The sequence below is a fragment of the Periplaneta americana genome, chromosome 15 (assembly GCF_040183065.1).
Source record: "Periplaneta americana isolate PAMFEO1 chromosome 15, P.americana_PAMFEO1_priV1, whole genome shotgun sequence".
Lineage (NCBI taxonomy): Eukaryota > Metazoa > Arthropoda > Insecta > Blattodea > Blattidae > Periplaneta > Periplaneta americana.
This window is the reverse complement of record NC_091131.1, coordinates 36,762,152-36,781,185: the sequence shown is the minus strand read 5'-3', so window position 1 is coordinate 36,781,185 and position 19,034 is coordinate 36,762,152. Positions and strand designations below refer to the sequence as shown.

The following is a 19,034-nucleotide window of genomic DNA, read 5'->3' as shown; positions in this document are numbered from 1 at the left end:
ACATATACAGTATTTTGAATTAATATTTTTGAGTATTTTAAGAGAATAATCTTAGTTCTGCTCAAAACTACAGCTACTTTCGTAGGTTTAAGTCAACTGTAACTCCTTAACGGTCGATAATCGGATGCATGTTCATATTTATTTATTTACTTATTTTGCTAATAATTATAACAAAATATAATATATATATAGAAAAACTTTAGCTCGCCCCTGAAAGAGAATAACTCGTGCTCAGGGGCGGATTCCTGATTTGAAATTAAGAAGTGTATAATACAATTGTCTTATGTCTACTACGCAATAAGATTATATATAAATTCAAATTTACAATTTTTAAATTTTGATAAAATCCATACACAACTTTTTAAATTTAATACTAGAACTATTAGAATTGACAAGATTAGGATATTTAAATATAAATTTGTTATATATTCTTGGGCCTAAATTACTACTATGATTAAATACTGTAGCAGTGTTGCATTTTGGTTCAAACAATCTTAAAGAATTCATACCTTTTGTTTCATAACTATGCGAATACAATTCAATATTATTTCGATTTTTATGTATGACTTTTATTAATACAATATAATAAATTTGTCTTATTTTAAAAACATTAAAGTCTAAAAACAATTTTTGAGATGGATCGTGGTACTACAATGGGTCCCCGGGCACTGCAACTTATTTGGCAATGAGCGGGCCGATGCCTTGGCAAAAAAAGGTGCTAAAGTTTTACAAACATCTCCTAAACCAACACCCTTCCAGGCAATAAAATTATACATCAAAGAAGTTGCCCACAACATCAACTCCCATCAGATTGCCGAAAGAACGTATGACAAACACTGGAGAAGGGGCCTTCTATCAATACCTAACGGACCAAGAAGATTGGCAGTCGCGCATTTCCGCTTGGAGCAGCATCTCCACCGTTTCGGTATTTATCAACATCCAACCTGTACCCTTTGTGACCTTCAAGAAGCGATGAATAGGGATCATCTCCAACGCTGCCAAGCTCTAAAATCACTGACTGAATGTGCCAGATACTGGGAAGCGAGAAGGCTCATGCCTCTGTTTAGTTCTTAGTTTTTAGTTCTTTAAGGATTTTGTTTAGTTCCTTCATTAGATTTAATTTTAAGTTATATTAAGTTAATTTTTTTTTAAATCTTGAGGTTGTGTTTAGGTAAAAGATAAGTTATCTATGTACCTGTCATTCGAATAAATAAATAAATAAATAAATAAATAAATAAATAAATAAATAAATAAATATTTAAATATATAAATAAATAAATAAAAAATAAATAAATAAATAAATAAAATAAATAAATAAAATAAATAAATAAATACCGTATAAATAAATAAATAAAATAAAATAAATAAATAAATTAAATAAATAAATAAAATAAATACATAAATAAATATATATATATAAATAAATAGATAAATAAATATATATATATAAATAAATAGATAAATAAATAAGTATATAAGTAAGTAACTAAATAAATAAATAAATAAATAAATAAATACATTTTTGAGGAGGAAAATCAATAGGTTTATGAAGACATATTTCAATTATTTTCTTCTGTAATAAATAAAGTGAAATAAAATTGGATTTAAATAAGCTAACCCAGCCTATAATTCTATACATAATATTCAAAATGACGTATAGAAATTATTCCTAAAGAATAGGCCATTAGTCATGAAACATCCTGTATATATAAATAACAAAATATGAGGGATAAAATGATATTTTATACATTTAATAGATGAGATAAAGAATGAACAGGCATACAAAAAGACAAAGATGTCATTAGAGTTACAGAGGGAGGTAGACGGATAGGTGGGTAGATAGATATGAAGGAAAATAAAACAGAAAAACAAGGCAGATGTTGTCAGCCCACTTTGAGGTCTGTGGATATAGAGGGAAAAATTGGATCGGTGTCGGTTAGAGTTCCCGGGTAGCTCAGTGGTAGAGCGTTGGTACGCTAAACCAAAGGTCCCGGGTTCGATACCCGGCGCCGGAACAATTTTTCCCTCGAAATTATTCAAGGCAGATGTTGACACAAACAGCTACAATGAAAGAAGAAATTAAATGAGTAAACTGAGAGCAAAACGTACGAAAGATAAGAAGGAAATAAGCTTGAAAAGAGAACAAAAATAGTCAAATAACGAGAGAAAAATAAAGAGGATTAAGGAACATTTAAGTTATGAATGGACTTTTTTTACCTTGGTTTAATGCACGAAATTATTTCACACATTCTGCTGTCATAACGGCCGCATAATCGGAGGCGTGAGGCGTTCATGTTATCAGTGGGGGTCTGTGGGAACTGCAAGTGTCTAGGCAAGGTGACCGCAGAGTTCGGGTGCCGTGTTGAAGAGGGGGGGTGCGGCACGGGGCATTTAAAGGAAGACGAAGCTCCAGAAGACGCTGCTATAGCCCTTGGACTTCTACACCAAGCAAGCAACTATTTAAGCCATTCTCAACAGCCTCCCCTCAAATTCAGGGCTCAAAAAAAAAAAATATATATATATAATTTATTTCCAAGAAATAGGTAGTCTGCCCAGGCATCCTGGGTTGCCAAAAACACAGAATAACACACATACAAGAATAATAACGATTACAGTAAAATAGATTAGTCAAATTGAAATGTGAATTAGGAGCTTAAATTCAAGAAATAACAAATTTGTACATATATTGTAACAATCACACACTAACGGACAGAAAGAGGGGGGGGGGGAATTATGATATTCCGTATAAATGATTTTTCAGAATCGCCACAGACCCTTCAATGGTTGAAGTAATTATTTTTGGAATGATGTCATGGATGCCAAATGTTTTGATAGTGTTTACAGTTGATCGTGGGATGGGATCATTAAACTATGTACTTCCCAGGTGCCTTCCATCTGATATTTTTCTCGAAAATACGGAATAGTAGGCTCATAAATTTGTTGTTTCTCTCTGTTGACCTCAGATGGTTGGGTCTGGCGATCTCAAATCTAACAGTTGGATCCAGTATAAAGCCTCTACTATTAGTCTTATCTAGAGCCACGATGTCCGCTCTTCTAATTCCGCCGCCTTCAGACGCAACGCAGTGCACCTCTTCATGGATCTCGAAGGATCTTTTTCTAAAGGCCTGTGCTATTAGTTTTCGGATGTTATGATGGCGTGAATTTCTCAGGAGTTCTCCGTGATGACAGGATCCTAGGACGTGTGCTAAGGTTTCAATCTCGTCCAAGGATCTCCCATGAAGACTTCTCACTGGTGCTACGTTAGCATTCATCTTAATTGCATCCCACCATTCAGAGGAAGACAGACCCTCCTTAGAAAAAATCCATTTATTACCGGGAGTATATTCTTGAAATGAAATAACACCTTTTCCATTATGTGGAAGTGCACACCATTTGTCGTACTCTTGTTTCATAATATTTTGTCGTAGTTTATGGACATTGATGTTACTTATATCCAGATCTTCAGGTGGAATTTTTAACTTCCTTGAACAGACTTTCTTTTCTGCTGCTATGTTCCTTGTAGAAACGACAAGAGGATTCGAGCAACTGAAGTAAACTATACTACTGGATACAAGAATGCTGACTGAAGTTCTACTAGTTCCCCGCTCCGCTCTACACCCCTTTTCCGGGGGTGTTGTCACGTTACCCGTCAAATCTTTAGTTTCCTGCTTCATCTCGACACGAGAAGGTGATATTCTTTGTAATCGGTGATGTTAACTTGTTACCTATTACCAGGGGCAGGTATTTATGGAGATTAATTTTATCATTTTTTTTAAATATTGGTGTCGGCGATTGTTGGAGATTCAGTTGTACTCCTGGCGGAGATTAATGGAAATTTTGAAAAATACAATTATTTTGGAATTGGAGTATTAACTCAGTATGAATATTATTTTCCAAATAATTGACATTAAAGGTTCGTTGGATACTGGTAAAGGTGCGGTATGGCCAATAGATAATATTGGGCAAATCGCAATATAGCGAACGTAGAAGCTCCGCCCACGACTCCTTCCACTTTTCCCCTACTAGCTCATCAGACACTCTACGTGATAGGCGAGTGTTCTGTCGAATACACATTTCATGTGGGTGGGGATAACTTCCCCTACTGGCGTTCGCTATATTGCGATTTATCCACAATATTTGTCGGATTGAGACTATATTTAACACACATTATTAAAAAAAAAACAAACAAAAAAACTTGCAGCCCTCAAATTAACACTTTCGAATTATTAGTGAAATGTTGAATTTTCCGTCTTTTGAGTTCACTAATGTAATCAGAACACCTGAAATACCATGTAATGTAGTCTACTTGGGTACTGTATATAACAAATTCAAATGGAAAAAATCCGAAAAAAAACTCAGAATATGAAATTCACTATAAAACGACGCAGTAGTAATAATTCGTGAATGTGTTCATATTTCACTATTAGAACTCTATTTCGCGATTTGTCGCGATTGTTTTATGTCCATATTATTAATCAGAATCACGTAATTCGTAAAGTTTAGTAAAAATCTATTGCATAGGTCTATCCAGTATGTAGTGATTTTCACGATTTCCATAAATACCATGACCTACCTATTACTAAGAGTTTCAAAAGAGTTCAGATAATTTTTTTTCCGATTATTCATCAGATTCCTGTGACGAGTAAACTATATAAAATACATTATCTTCTGTTGTTTCGATTCATGTAATTTTAAAGCTGAAACAATGCTTTGGAATTTTTGAAATCAAGGTATCTGGGTATTTACAATATTTAACCTTCATAACAGACTCTTGTGATGAGGAAATTGCTCTTTCCCTATGTTATCTTTTATCACAAAATATTAATATTAATATTATTTATAAATGTATGTACATAATTAAAATAATAAGGAATAAATTTTCAAATATAACTTTATTTAAATATGTTTCCATTCAATGTAAAATTAATAAAATATGGAATAAATTTATTGATCTCTTTTATATAGAATTTAGAATGATATAATTTTTATAATTAACTCACTATCGAAAGACCCAAATTTTTTGTGCTCGGAAGTTTTCTGTCGTTCTTGGAAATATAAAAGTAAAATTATATACAGGTGTTAGAGGTTTGAGTACACAAATTTTAACAGGAAGTTCTTTGTATAAAATAGAACCAATACTTATAATGACATATTTTCTACAACGCATAGTTCAACCAATAAAAAATTAATTGTGTGGAAAGTTTCGTTGTCGATGTTTTCATACCGCTTTAAAATTTTAAGGTTTACTATGAATGTCGTGATAGATATTAAACAGATTAATAATTTATGTCTTTGTCATTTTGCATGAAGTGAACCGTTTATTCTTCAGAAATTAATGCTCAAATTTATATAACTTATACATTTATATATACTTATTTATTTTATTATTTTATTTATTTATTTTATTATTTATTTATTTAGTTGTGTATTTATTTAGTTACTTATTTATTTATTTAAATATTTAAATATTTATTTATTTATTATTTATTTAGTTATGTATTTATTTAGTTATTTATTTATTTATTTAAATATTTATTTATTTATTTATTATTTATTTATTTATTTAGTTGTGTATTTATTTAGTTACTTATTCATTTATTTATTTAAATATTTATCTATCTATCTATCTATCTATCTATCTATCTATCTATCTATCTATCTATCTATCTATCTATCTATCTATCTATCTATCTATCTATCTATCTATCTATCTATCTATCTATCTATCTATCTATCTATCTATCTATCTATCTATCTATCTATCTATCTATCTATCTATCTATCTATCTATCTATCTATCTATCTATCTATCTATCTATCTATCTATTTATTTATTTATAAAATCAGAGATAGAATATAGAACTACAAAGGGTATGAAGGACATATGTTACAGATGCTTGCAGATGCAACTATGTTTTTAGTGGATGTCTTTAGTAATATTTATAACATAACCCCATCATCCACTAATGCCCTAACGCCTTCAAATATTAATATAAGAATTGTATAGCCTTGGGCCGAAATTAAAGCTATGCCAGTTCTGATTCGGTATTACACATAGGTTCAATTAGTGGGAGAGAAGTAGCATACCTTCTTGTAGAATAAGTAGGATACTTTGCCGAGTACTTAGTTTTATTTTGATGATAATATAATAAATATATACACAGAGGAAACCGTAAGTAATGTTGTTAGTTTCAGGGGTTATTCTTTGATATATTTCAAACAAAAACTATAATACAATTTTGCTCTATTCTGCTACCTTTTCGAGACGAAAATTGTTTTACATGAAACATTTCATAGCGTGGTTTGTGAAAGCCATTGATTTAATTCCCAATATGCTCAGTCAGTTTAAGAGAGCAGTGTACTATCATAATAAGTGATTAGAATAATTTTAGTTTTGTCCTTTAAATGTGCAGAAATTTGATCCGAACAAATATTTTTCGATCTGCAAAGAAATTTTTACAAAGTAGACAAAGTGTATGGTTTTATTCATCAGTGACTGAAGGTTTAATCGATCCACAGCCCGTGTTCTTTTCAGACGAGGCGTGGGTCCACCTGACTGGTCGTGTAATCAATCAAAACAATCGCTATTGGTGTTCTGAAAATCCACGTCGTGTACAAGAAATCCCTCTTCATTACAGGAAAGATGGAGTCTGGTGTGCTGTTAGCGCAAGACGAATAATCGGCCCGATTTTTTACGAGTAGAATACTCTTCATTAACCTTCAAATCAGAATTTTAATAATTGTGAGATTATATCGTTTAATCATAAACATTACAGTGGTCGAACTTAATAGTGTCTATCAAAATGTTTTTTCTCGACATAACCCGTTTAGCCGAGGGAGGACGACATTTTCAGTATCTTCTATAAGGTAGGTACTATTTTTACACGTTTTAATAGAGGGACCCATCAGTGCTCAATGGCAGCTTTAGTTGATGTTTGTTTTAAACATTTTTATATTAGGTTGACACTATTTTTTTTTTTGTGACAGAAGCTCTTTTAGACATATGTTCCCATCATCTCAGGCAAAATCCTTCATTTCAAAGTCAATTGTTGTGGAGTGCAGACGCGAAGTTCTGTAGTGATTTTGAGTGTGTATACATACACGAAACTTAAATGTAATGTAGAATGCACTTTGTCTACTCTTCATTAACCTTCAATTCAGAATTTTAATAATTATGAGGTTATATCGTTTAATCATAAACATTACAGTGGTCAAACTGAATCGTGTCAATCAAAATGTGTTTTCTTGATATAACCCGTTTAGCCGAGGGAGGACGACATTTTCAGTATCTTCTATAAGATACGGTACTATTTTTTACACGTTTTAAGTAGAGGGACCCATTAGTGCTCAGTGGCAACTTTAGTTGCTGTTTGTTTTAAAAAATTTTACATTAGGTTGACACTATTTTTTTTTTTTGTGACGGAAGCTCTTTTAGACATATGTTCCCATCATCTCAGGCAAAATCCTTCATTTCAAAGTCAATTGTTGTGGAGTGCAGACGCGACATTCTGTAGTGATTTTGAGTGTGTATACATACACGAAACTGAAATGTAATGTAGAATGCACTTTGTCTACTCTTCATTAACCTTCAATTCAGAATTTTAATAATTATGAGGTTATATCGTTTAATCATAAACATTACAGTGGTCAAACTAAATCGTGTCAATCAAAATGTGTTTTCTTGATATAACCCGTTTAGCCGAGGGAGGACGACATTTTCAGTATCTTCTATAAGATACGGTACTATTTTTTACACGTTTTAAGTAGAGGGACCCATTAGTGCTCAGTGGCAACTTTAGTTGCTGTTTGTTTTAAAAAATTTTACATTAGGTTGACACTATTTTTTTTTTTGTGACGGAAGCTCTTTTAGACATATGTTCCCATCATCTCAGGCAAAATCCTTCATTTCAAAGTCAATTGTTGTGGAGTGCAGACGCGACATTCTGTAGTGATTTTGAGTGTGTATACATACACGAAACTTAAATGTAATGTAGAATGCACTTTGTCTACTCTTCATTAACCTTCAATTCAGAATTTTAATAATTATGAGGTTATATCGTTTAATCATAAACATTACAGTGGTCAAACTGAATCGTGTCAATCAAAATGTGTTTTCTTGATATAACCCGTTTAGCCGAGGGAGGACGACATTTTCAGTATCTTCTATAAGATACGGTACTGTTTTTTACACGTTTTAAGTAGAGGGACCCATTAGTGCTCAGTGGCAACTTTAGTTGCTGTTTGTTTTAAAAAATTTTACATTAGGTTGACACTATTTTTTTTTTTTGTGACGGAAGCTCTTTTAGACATATGTTCCCATCATCTCAGGCAAAATCCTTCATTTCAAAGTCAATTGTTGTGGAGTGCAGACGCGACATTCTGTAGTGATTTTGAGTGTGTATACATACACGAAACTGAAATGTAATGTAGAATGCACTTTGTCTACTCTTCATTAACCTTCAATTCAGAATTTTAATAATTATGAGGTTATATCGTTTAATCATAAACATTACAGTGGTCAAACTAAATCGTGTCAATCAAAATGTGTTTTCTTGATATAACCCGTTTAGCCGAGGGAGGACGACATTTTCAGTATCTTCTATAAGATACGGTACTATTTTTTACACGTTTTAAGTAGAGGGACCCATTAGTGCTCAGTGGCAACTTTAGTTGCTGTTTGTTTTAAAAAATTTTACATTAGGTTGACACTATTTTTTTTTTTGTGACGGAAGCTCTTTTAGACATATGTTCCCATCATCTCAGGCAAAATCCTTCATTTCAAAGTCAATTGTTGTGGAGTGCAGACGCGACATTCTGTAGTGATTTTGAGTGTGTATACATACACGAAACTTAAATGTAATGTAGAATGCACTTTGTCTACTCTTCATTAACCTTCAATTCAGAATTTTAATAATTATGAGGTTATATCGTTTAATCATAAACATTACAGTGGTCAAACTGAATCGTGTCAATCAAAATGTGTTTTCTCGATATAACCCGTTTAGCCGAGGGAGGACGACATTTTCAGTATCTTCTATAAGATACGGTACTGTTTTTTACACGTTTTAAGTAGAGGGACCCATTAGTGCTCAGTGGCAACTTTAGTTGCTGTCTGTTAGTAGCTCTTCTAGACTTATGTTCCCATCATTTCAGACAAAATCCTTCATTTCATAGTCAATTGTTGTGGAGTGCAGACGCGAAATTCCTGAGTGAACCTCCGGGTTCCTTAAAAGTCACTATTATTATTATTATTATTATTATTATTATTATTATCATCATCACCATCATCATCATCAAACTCATCAGCTTCTTCTGTTGTTACTTGGAGACTATTTCCTAGCCTATACTACAAATTTTCGTGTTTGCTACACTATTAAAGTAGATAAAGAGTTTCGCCTTAGATTTCGTGCTACTATGGCATCACGAAGTAGCTAAGTACGGGAAACCCTGAAAGGTGGCTTCAAGCAACCAGCAAACCAACATCTTAGCTCGAGAGAGAGATACAAGTGCTTAGAACAGCAGTGGCATTAACAGCAGTTTCACGTAGCAATGTTGGCATACTACTTGAATCTGGCTTAAAATCTAATCCTCTGATTATAAATTCTAAACATTTGTACTATCTTATTTAGCTGTATTAAAAAATTTAGTGTCCTAATAAAAAGTATTAAAATAATAAACTTCTAAAACTAAAATTGTGAATACACGTCATGTAAAAATGTATTTAATCGTACTAGAATGTCATTATGAATTGTTCTATGGCCACTTTTACTCGTAACCATGGTAACATGGAAATTATTTGGTACAAACTTCAAATTGCCGCTCTATTACTTTTTTATGGATATCTTAGGAGGTTTGCAGTTACCAAGATAGCCGTTAGATCCGAAGTGAGCTGGTTCAGACCCGGATTTTAAGGGACAGACTAATAAAATCATGAACATGGCTTCGTCTGGGAAGAAAGTAAGCCTACGAACCAAGTGTCGTAGAATTAAGGAAAATAACTAAATCTTGTCATTAAGCATCTGCTTATGAATTATATTTAAATTGATTTTATGTGTAACTTAAACTTTTAATATTTTTCATAATATTTCTGTCTATTAACTTTCGTATTTCATGTGTGCAAATATAACTACACCCGGACACGAGCTTTGCTCATACAGGTGTTCCTGATTTATTATTTTATTTATTTTATTGGGTTATTTTACGACGCTGTATCAACATCTGAGGTTATTAGCGTCTGAATGAAATGAAGGTGATAATGCCGGTGAAATGAGTCCAGGGTCCAGCACCGAAAGTTAGCCAGCATTTGCCCGTATTGGGTTGAGGGAAAACCCCGGAAAAAATCTCAACCAGGTAACTTGCCCCGACCGAGATTTGAACCTGGGCCACCTGGTTTCCCGTCCAGACGCGCTGACCATTACTCCACAGGTGTGGACCTGATTTATTATAAGTTATGTATTTTTTTACTTGGTTATTTAACGATGCTGCATCAACTAGGCTACTAATTTTAGCGTCGATGGAATTGGTGATAGCGAGATACTATTTGGCTATCTGATACCGAGGATTCGCTTTGTATTATCTGAAATTCGCCTTACGATCGGGGAAAACCTCGGAAAAACCCGACCAGGTAATCAGTCCAAGCAGAAATCGAACCCATGTCCCAGCGCAACTCCGAATCAGTAGACGATATAATATGTTTTATGTAATTAATTTAGTATAAATAAAACATCCATATTAATATCAAATTGGTACAAGTATCCAGGCAAAATTTTTCGTCCATTTCTCGTCCACCTAGAAGTTCAACAATAAATAGCTTCCGCAATATTGAAACCAACGTTAAATGAAATAATAATACTGCCACTATACACCTACCACTACATATATTTTTCTTATGCCTAGGCCTACTCAATTTTACACACTTTCTAAAAGCAGCATTATTTCCTTTCGTGTTTATAAATTCCTTAATAAATTTTAATTTTGAATTATTCATAGGGTTGTGACAAATATTTATATACTAGAAGTCTGTAACAAATTCTGATTGTCGATTTTCGACTAAGATAATAATAATAATAATAATAATAATAATAATAATAATAATAATAATATTCACTTTTAAGGAACCCGGAGGTTCATTCCCGCCCTCACATAAGCCCGCCATCGGTCCCTATTCTGTGCAAGATTAATCCAGTCTCTATCATCATATCCCACATCCCTCAAATCCATTTTAATATTATCCTCCCATCTGCGTCTCGGCCTCCTCAAAGGCCTTTTTCCCTCCGGCCTCCCAACTAACACTCTATATGCATTTCTGGATTCACTCATACATACTACATACCCTACCCATCTCGAACGTCTGGACTTGATGTTCCTAATTATGTTATGTGAAGAATAAAATTCGTGCAGTTCTGTGTTGTGTAACTTTCTCCATTCTCCTGTAACTTCATACCTTTTAGCCCCAAATATTTTCCTAAGCACCTTATTATCGAACATCCTTGATCTCTGTTGTTCTCTCAAAGTGAGAGCCAAGTTTCACAACCATACAGAACAACCGGTAATATAACTATTTTATAAATTCTAACTTTTTGCTTTTCTGACAGCAGACTGGATGACAAAAGCTTCTCAATCGAATAATAAAAGGCATTTCCCGTATTTATTTTGCCTTTAATTTCCTGTCGAGTGTCATTTATATTTGTTACTGTTGTTTTAAAATATCTGAATTTTCCACCTTTTCAAAAAATAAATTTCCTATTTTTATGTATCCATTTCGTACTATGTTGTGGTCACGAGACATAATCATATACTTTGTTTTTTCGGCAAGTACCTCCATTAGAAAAACAAAAAAGTTAAGCTTTATAAATCCATAATGTGAAGCAGAAATATACAATTTACAAACAAAATTTACAATAATTTACAAGAATTGTTAGTAGGCCTATAGTCTTATAAATTATTTAGCCTACACAGAAAATTTAAGTGGAAGGAATTCCTTATTTCCATGGCGACAGCTAGTTGGTATGGTAGCTGTAAGAGATGACATGTGCCATTGATGCAGACTGAGACACCCAAGTTATCGTATTCTCATCCAAACTATAGGCTAGACGGCGGTTCAACCACAGTGCAAACCAGAACGAACTTGAGAAAAGATCAAGAAGCTGATGGAAACGATGAGACAGAGAGAGCTAGAGAGCGAGCGAGCGGAGTGTAAACACGGACACCTTGAGAAGGAAGGCGAAGTTGTGTTGTGACAAGCCTGAACGGCTCGTCGCCTCTTCAGCAGGTACAAACCGCAAGTATGTACATCATCTTACACTTTAGCATGGATGCATTATAAGACGTCTTTCTCTTTAAAGATTTCCTAGAAAAAAAATAAGACTAATTCTATCCCACATGTTTACAACCTATCAAATTGTTCATTGCTTTTTATTCTGTTCTTATATCTCCTGTTGAAGAATTCTATCTATCAATCTATCTATCTGTCTGTCTGTCTGTGTCTATCTATCTATCTATCTATCTTATCTATCTTATCTATCTATCTATCTATCTATCTATCTATCTATCTATCTATCTATCTATCTATCTATCTATCTATCTATCTATCTATCTATCTATCTATCTATCTATCTATCTATCTATCTATCTATCTATCTATCTACATCTACATCTATCTATCTATCTATCTATCTATCTATCTATCTATCTATCTATCTATCTATCTATCTATCTATCTATCTATCTATCTATCTATCTATACAATGACTGGTAAATTGATTACAGAACCATTAATCATAAAGAAAACGAGTGAACAAACATTAAGAAAGAATAAATTTATTTTCTTTGTTCTACTTCACGCTCAGTGTAGTTAATGTCATTCCTTAATCTAGCAGTAAAGAGTTTTTAAGGTACAATCATTCAAACGAATTGACAGATTTTTTAAGCTAATATAAATTGAAGTGTTGAGGTGGGTGTTATTTCTGTCAGATCCGTTAGTAATGATGAAAATTCACATGACTAAGAAATACCGCAAGGTAGCGAAGTAAGAATGAAACATTCAACAAACCTCTTTTCATTTTTAAAAATTAACTTCTAAAACTGTGTATATGTCACTCCGTTACTAAAAGAATGGTTGTAAACTAGTCTTGAAGGAAATGTTTTATGGTTTTCTAGAAAGTATTTTTCTTTCGATAACCACAGCTTTCGTCTTGTTTGCATTTATCTTCAGCCCATATTGCTCACAGCTGTCATTAGCTCCAGTAGCATATTCTTCTTTAAAAGAAATGAAATTCCTTCATGTTGGAAAGAGTGGGTAAAGAAAGAATAATGCTGAAACTAATCAGGAAGAGAAAAAGGAAATGGTTGGGTCACTGGCTGAGAAGAAACTGCCTAATAAAGGATGCACTCGAAGGAATAGTGAACTTGAGCAGATTTCGGGTCAGAAGAAGATATCAGATGATAATCGACATTAAGATATATATGGATCGTATGCGGAGACTAAGAGGAGGGCGAAAAATAGTAAAGATTGGAGAATGCTGTGTTTGCAATGAAATATCTGTCTCTTGGGCAGAAAACAATGAATGAATGAATGAATGAATGAATATTTCTTCTCAGAAACGGTAAAATTAAAAAATTGATACCTAAAATTTTAGTATCGCTATATTTGACTAGTTGCAGGAAATGGGACCTAAAGTCGGATTTTTCATTTTTTTGTTTTTTGTGGTTTCAAAAAGATTATGAAATACCTAGCATTTTTTTTTTAATTCATGGTTCTAGGCGCTATAGTTCTTAAGATATTGCATATTGAATATTGATATTACATTATGTACTTTCCGAGAAAAATACAAATTAAAGTTTTCATTTGTTTTCTTAGGAACTGTAAGAAAGATTTAGGTATTTAAGAAGCAATGTGTAAAACTACGTCCTAGTGTAGTACGTAAAAAAGCCTACAGGTAGCGCAATATGTCAAAACATAGAAATGCAGTTTTTACACCGCAAATTCGTTATTTTGTTCTCCTGTAAAATGTTCTTTCTTGACTTTAGGTCCCTTTTCGCGCAACGGGTCACATATGTGAAATACTACTTTAAAGAGGAAAAACTAGCCTATATAATATATCGGTAACAAATAAAAAGTTATTTAAAATTTTCACCCAAAATCAAATTCCGTTCCCGCTTTATTCGCCCGTTTTCATACTCTCTCTCGCTATCATAATATTAATACTCGATCACAACGCGATAACACGCTAGAAATTCCACTTCACACGTCATCTCTGTATTCCTCATCTTTCATTGTTGCTACCTCTCGTCACTGGAAGTCTCTGCCGCCTGAAGTCAAGGGCTGCCGAACATTGAAATCTTTCAAATCCAAGTTAGAAAATTATCTTATGACGAGTTGCCAAACTAACTTACTAATATGATAAGTGTTGTATTGCATCTTTCCACGTACCTATTCACATTTTTTTATGTTCTAGTGACATTTAACTTATTTTATATTTTTGTTTTCATATTATTCGACAATGGTACGGCCTATATCTATAATGTGATAAGTTGAGCTATATATAATCATAATTTTCCTTACTGTGTATACTAAAAAAATATTGTTTTCATTGTATGCTTTGTACTGTACTATTTTATTACTATTATTATTATTATTAATATTATTATTACTCTTATATTATTATTATTATTATTATTATTATTATTGTCAATAATTGTCTTATTTTTTTATGCTTTGTATGTCTCATTTATTTTGACCTGCTGTTCACATTTTATTATGCTTTTTCCTTTCTTTCTGTATGTTATATATTATACCTGATTTCTACTTACTTGTTGTTTACATTTTATTATTATTATTATTATCTTATTCAGTTTTGTGTGTAAAATTGTAGTGTATTTTGTAAATTTCTACTGTTTTTTGTAACGCAGATTTACTCCTGGTTGAGTGTTAGAGAAGACCGTATGGCCTTAACTCTGCCAGGTTAAATAAATCATTATTATTATTTACTACCTTACTGGCTTTTAAGGAACCCGGAGGTTCATTGCCGGCCTCACATAAGCCCACCATTGGTCCCTATCCTGAGCAAGATTAATCCAGTCTCTATCATCATACCCACCTCCCTCAAATCCATTTTAATATTATCTTCCCATCTACGTCTCGGCCTCCCCAAAGGTCTTTTTCCCTCCGGCCTCCCAACTAACACTCTATATGCATTTCTGGATTCGCCCATACGTGCTACATGTCCTGCCCATCTCAAACGTCTGGATTTTATGTTCCTAATTATGTCAGGTGAAGTATACAATGCGTGCAGCTCTGCGTTGTGTAACTTTCTCCATTCTCCTGTCACTTCATCCCTCTTAGCCCCAAATATTTTTCTAAGAACCTTATTCTCAAACACCCTTAATCTCTGTTCCTTTCTCAAAGTGAGAGTCCAAGTTTCACAACCATACAGAACAACCGGTAATGTAACTGTTTTATAAATTCTAACTCTCAGATTTTTGGACAGCAGACTGGATGATAAGAGCTTCTCAACCGAATAATAACACGCATTTCCCATATTTCTTCTGCGTATAATTTCCTCCCGAGTGTCATTTATATTTATTACTGTTGCTCCAAGATATTTGAATTTTTCCACCTCTTCGAAGGATAAATCTCCAATTTTTATAATTCCATGTCGTACAATATTCTGGTCACGATACATAATCATATACTTAGTCTTTTCGGGATTTACTTCCAACCCTATCGCTTTACTTGCTTCAACTAGAATTTCCTCGTTTTCCCTAATCGTTTGTGGATTTTCTCCTAACATATTCACATCATCCGCATAGACAAGAATCTGATATAACCCGTTCAATTCCAAACCCTCATTATTATTATTATTATTATTATTATTATTATTATTATTATTATTATTATTAAATCCAATCCTTGAATTAAGAAGAAGAATAAGAATAACAAGAGCATCATTACATCATCATCATCATCATCATCATATTGCCTCCGAATATGATCTACATCTAGAAAGAGACGTAAAATAAAGAATTTTAAGAGTTTACCTGTAATTATGTTTCAAACAAGGCCAATCTCTTTACTGCAACATTATTCTGATATCTGACGAACATCTCCTTCTATCAACAATTACACAACGTTGTTGTACTGGACATGTGTTACAATGTTTCCATGGGAACAGAATACGTGTGTCTCAAGCACCTGGGAAGTTCCTTCCCCCTCTATCCCATTAGAGTGTTATATTTTTGCAAAACAGTACATAACTCATACATCCTTATTACTCGGAGAGCCACGCCAGCTGCTGGATTTATCTTCTGCATGAAAGTTTTTGTGCAATGCGGACCAGTACGTAACACACAGGAAGAAGATTGGGCAATCAAAGCGTATCGTGGAAATACACCCTCTGCCAGACAGCAGATGTTTACAGGATGGAGCAACATTTGGCAGTGTGTGATGATGAATTTCGTACTAAGTGCAGGGTAGCCAAGGAAACGCAGCAAGAAATGGCTGGTCCACCTTGAATGCATTCTCTTCTTCTCTTTTATTGCGCGTTCACAAAATAGGCTACACGGGGCTTTGTACGTCCAAGAACTACGGCACAAGTAAATACGTGGATGTACTTTTATATGCAAAAAGTATACGAACCAAATCAAGGCAATTCGTTTATTCTTTGTCCACCGCTGTGGAGTAACTGTTAACCCGGGTTCAAAACCTGGTTGGGGCAAGTTACCTGGTTGAGGTTTTTTTTCCGAGGTTTTCCCAACAATTCATTAAGAGTAAATTCTGGGTAATTTTCCGCGCTCGACCCTGGACTCATTTCGCTGGAATTATCACCTTCATCTCATTCAGACGCTATACAAGCACCGCAGTTGATAAAGTAGAAGAAAGTACATAAAGATTAGAAAATACGTAACAGGTGATGGACAGGCTGCTCAATCAGCAATTGTGGTCGAAAGTGACAAGACCGTTGACCAGGTACAAGGACGACAGATTTTTTTTTTATTTTTTATGTTTTATTTAACGACGCTCGCAACTCCAGAGGTTATATCAGCGTCGCCGGATGTGCCTGAATTTTGTCCCGCAGGAGTTCTTTTACATGCCAGTAAATCTACTGACATGAGCCTGTCGCATTTAAGCACACTTAAATGTCATCGACCTGGCCTGGGATCGAACCCGCAACCTTGGACATAGAAGGCCAGGGCTATACCAACTCGCCAACCAGGTTCGACAGGAGGACAGAGAATTGGCTGAATTGCAGATAGCGCCGGAGGAAGCGAGACAGAACCAGGAAATGCTGAGATCATGAATACAGAAGAAGAAAACATATGTGAAGAAATCAGATAAGAGCGGCTTAAGTACTACAATGACAATGAAGTTTAGTGACATGAGTAAAAATTCAAGTGATTTGGAAAGTGATTTAACCAGATTAGTGGGAAGGAAGTCAGTGCCGAGAGAAGAAGAGAAAGTGTTTCTGTGAGTGCGAGAGCTGAAATGGTGAGAAGTGAAGTGAAGAAAAAGAATGACGAGTTTATAACAGAAAACGGTGAAGTGGATGTTTCTGGTAGAGACGGCTAAGGAAGAGACGACTAAGGACTTAGTAAATAAATTGAAATATGAATTAGAGGAGTGTAAGAGGGAGTTAGATAAGACGATAGAGGTAATGAAAATAGGTAAGGAGTATGGTGGAGGAGGCTAGCTAGGATGGCGTAGTATAATATGTAGAAAATTATTGAGATCGGAGAATGGAAGGTACACATGAAACAGACATAATAACGAGCATATTGGACAAGGGTGTAATATGTTTTAGTAACGAGTATTATTAGAAACAGTGTGTGTTCGATATAACTGTACTGAAAATCAAAAACAAAGTCGTAAAAGTGTCAATTTTCAATGATCTAAATTAAGTTGTTAGGTATTCTTTTGAGAAGATTAACTCCGTACGTAGATGAAATTATTGGGGATCATCAGTGCGGTTTTCGGCGTAATAGATCGACTATTGATCAGATTTTTTGTATTCGACAGATAATGGAGAAAAAATGGGAGTATAAGGGTACAGTACATCAGTTATTCATAGATTTCAAAAAGGCTTATGACTCGGTTAAGAGGGAAGTATTATATGATATTCTTATTGAATTTGGTATTCCCATGAAACTAGTTCGATTAATTAAAATGTGTCTCAGTGAAACATACACCAGAGTCCGTATAGGTCAGTTTCTATCTGATGCTTTTCCAATTCACTGCGGGCTAAACCAGGAAGATGCACTATCACCTTTACTTTTTAACTTCGCTCTAGAATATGCCATTAGGAAAGTTCAGGATAACAGGCAGGGTTTGGAATTGAACGGGTTACATCAGCTTCTTGTCTATGCGGATGACGTGAATATGTTAGGAGAAAATACACAAACGATTAGGGAAAACACGGAAATTTTACTTGCAGCAAGTAGAGCGATCGGTTTGGAAGTAAATCCCGAAAAGACAAAGTATATGATTATGTCTCGTGACCAGAATATTGTACGAAATGGAAACATAAAAATTGGAGATTTATCCTTCGAAGAGGTGGAAAAATTCAAATATCTTGGAGCAACAGTAACAAATATAAATGACACTCGGGAGGAAATTAAACGCAGAATAAATATGGGAAATGCGTGTTATTATTCGGTTGAGAAGCTCTTATCATCCAGTCTGCTGTCCAAAAATCTGAAAGTTAGAATTTATAAAACAGTTATATTACCGGTTCTTCTGTATGGTTGTGAAACTTGGACTCTCACTCTGAGAGAGGAACATAGGTTCAGGGTGTTTGAGAATAAGGTGCTAAGGAAAATATTTGGGGCTAAGCGGGATGAAGTTACGGGAGAATGGAGAAAGTTACACAACACAGAACTGCACGCATTGTATTCTTCACCTGACATAATTAGGAACATAAAATCGAGACGTTTGAGATGGGCAGGGCATGTAGCACGTATGGGCGAATCCAGAAATGCATATAGAGTGTTAGTTGGGAGACCGGAGGGAAAAAGACCTTTAGGGAGGCCGAGACGTAGAT

At 34.0% G+C, this 19,034-nt stretch overlaps 2 protein-coding genes and 1 non-coding gene across 7 annotated transcripts in view; 2 read left to right on the top strand and 1 right to left on the bottom strand.

The window, feature by feature from the left end:
- Nucleotides 1–19,034, bottom strand: part of LOC138714796 (uncharacterized) — a 1,282,494-nt gene that overhangs the window by 1,048,432 nt on the left and 215,028 nt on the right. The window lies entirely within an intron of this gene.
- LOC138714795 (uncharacterized) overlaps nt 1–19,034 on the top strand; it is a 521,014-nt gene that overhangs the window by 484,860 nt on the left and 17,120 nt on the right. The window contains exon 4 of one of the 3 annotated variants that reach the window (XR_011336087.1): nt 12,088–12,284. The exons of the other annotated variants lie outside the window; for them this stretch is intronic. The gene's annotated coding sequence lies outside the window, so the exon portion shown is untranslated. The remainder of the gene's footprint in view (nt 1–12,087; nt 12,285–19,034) is intronic. 3 annotated transcript variants of the gene reach the window in all.
- Nucleotides 1,944–2,015, top strand: TRNAS-GCU (transfer RNA serine (anticodon GCU)). Its single transcript has one exon. It is a non-coding gene; the product is annotated as a tRNA-Ser (tRNA).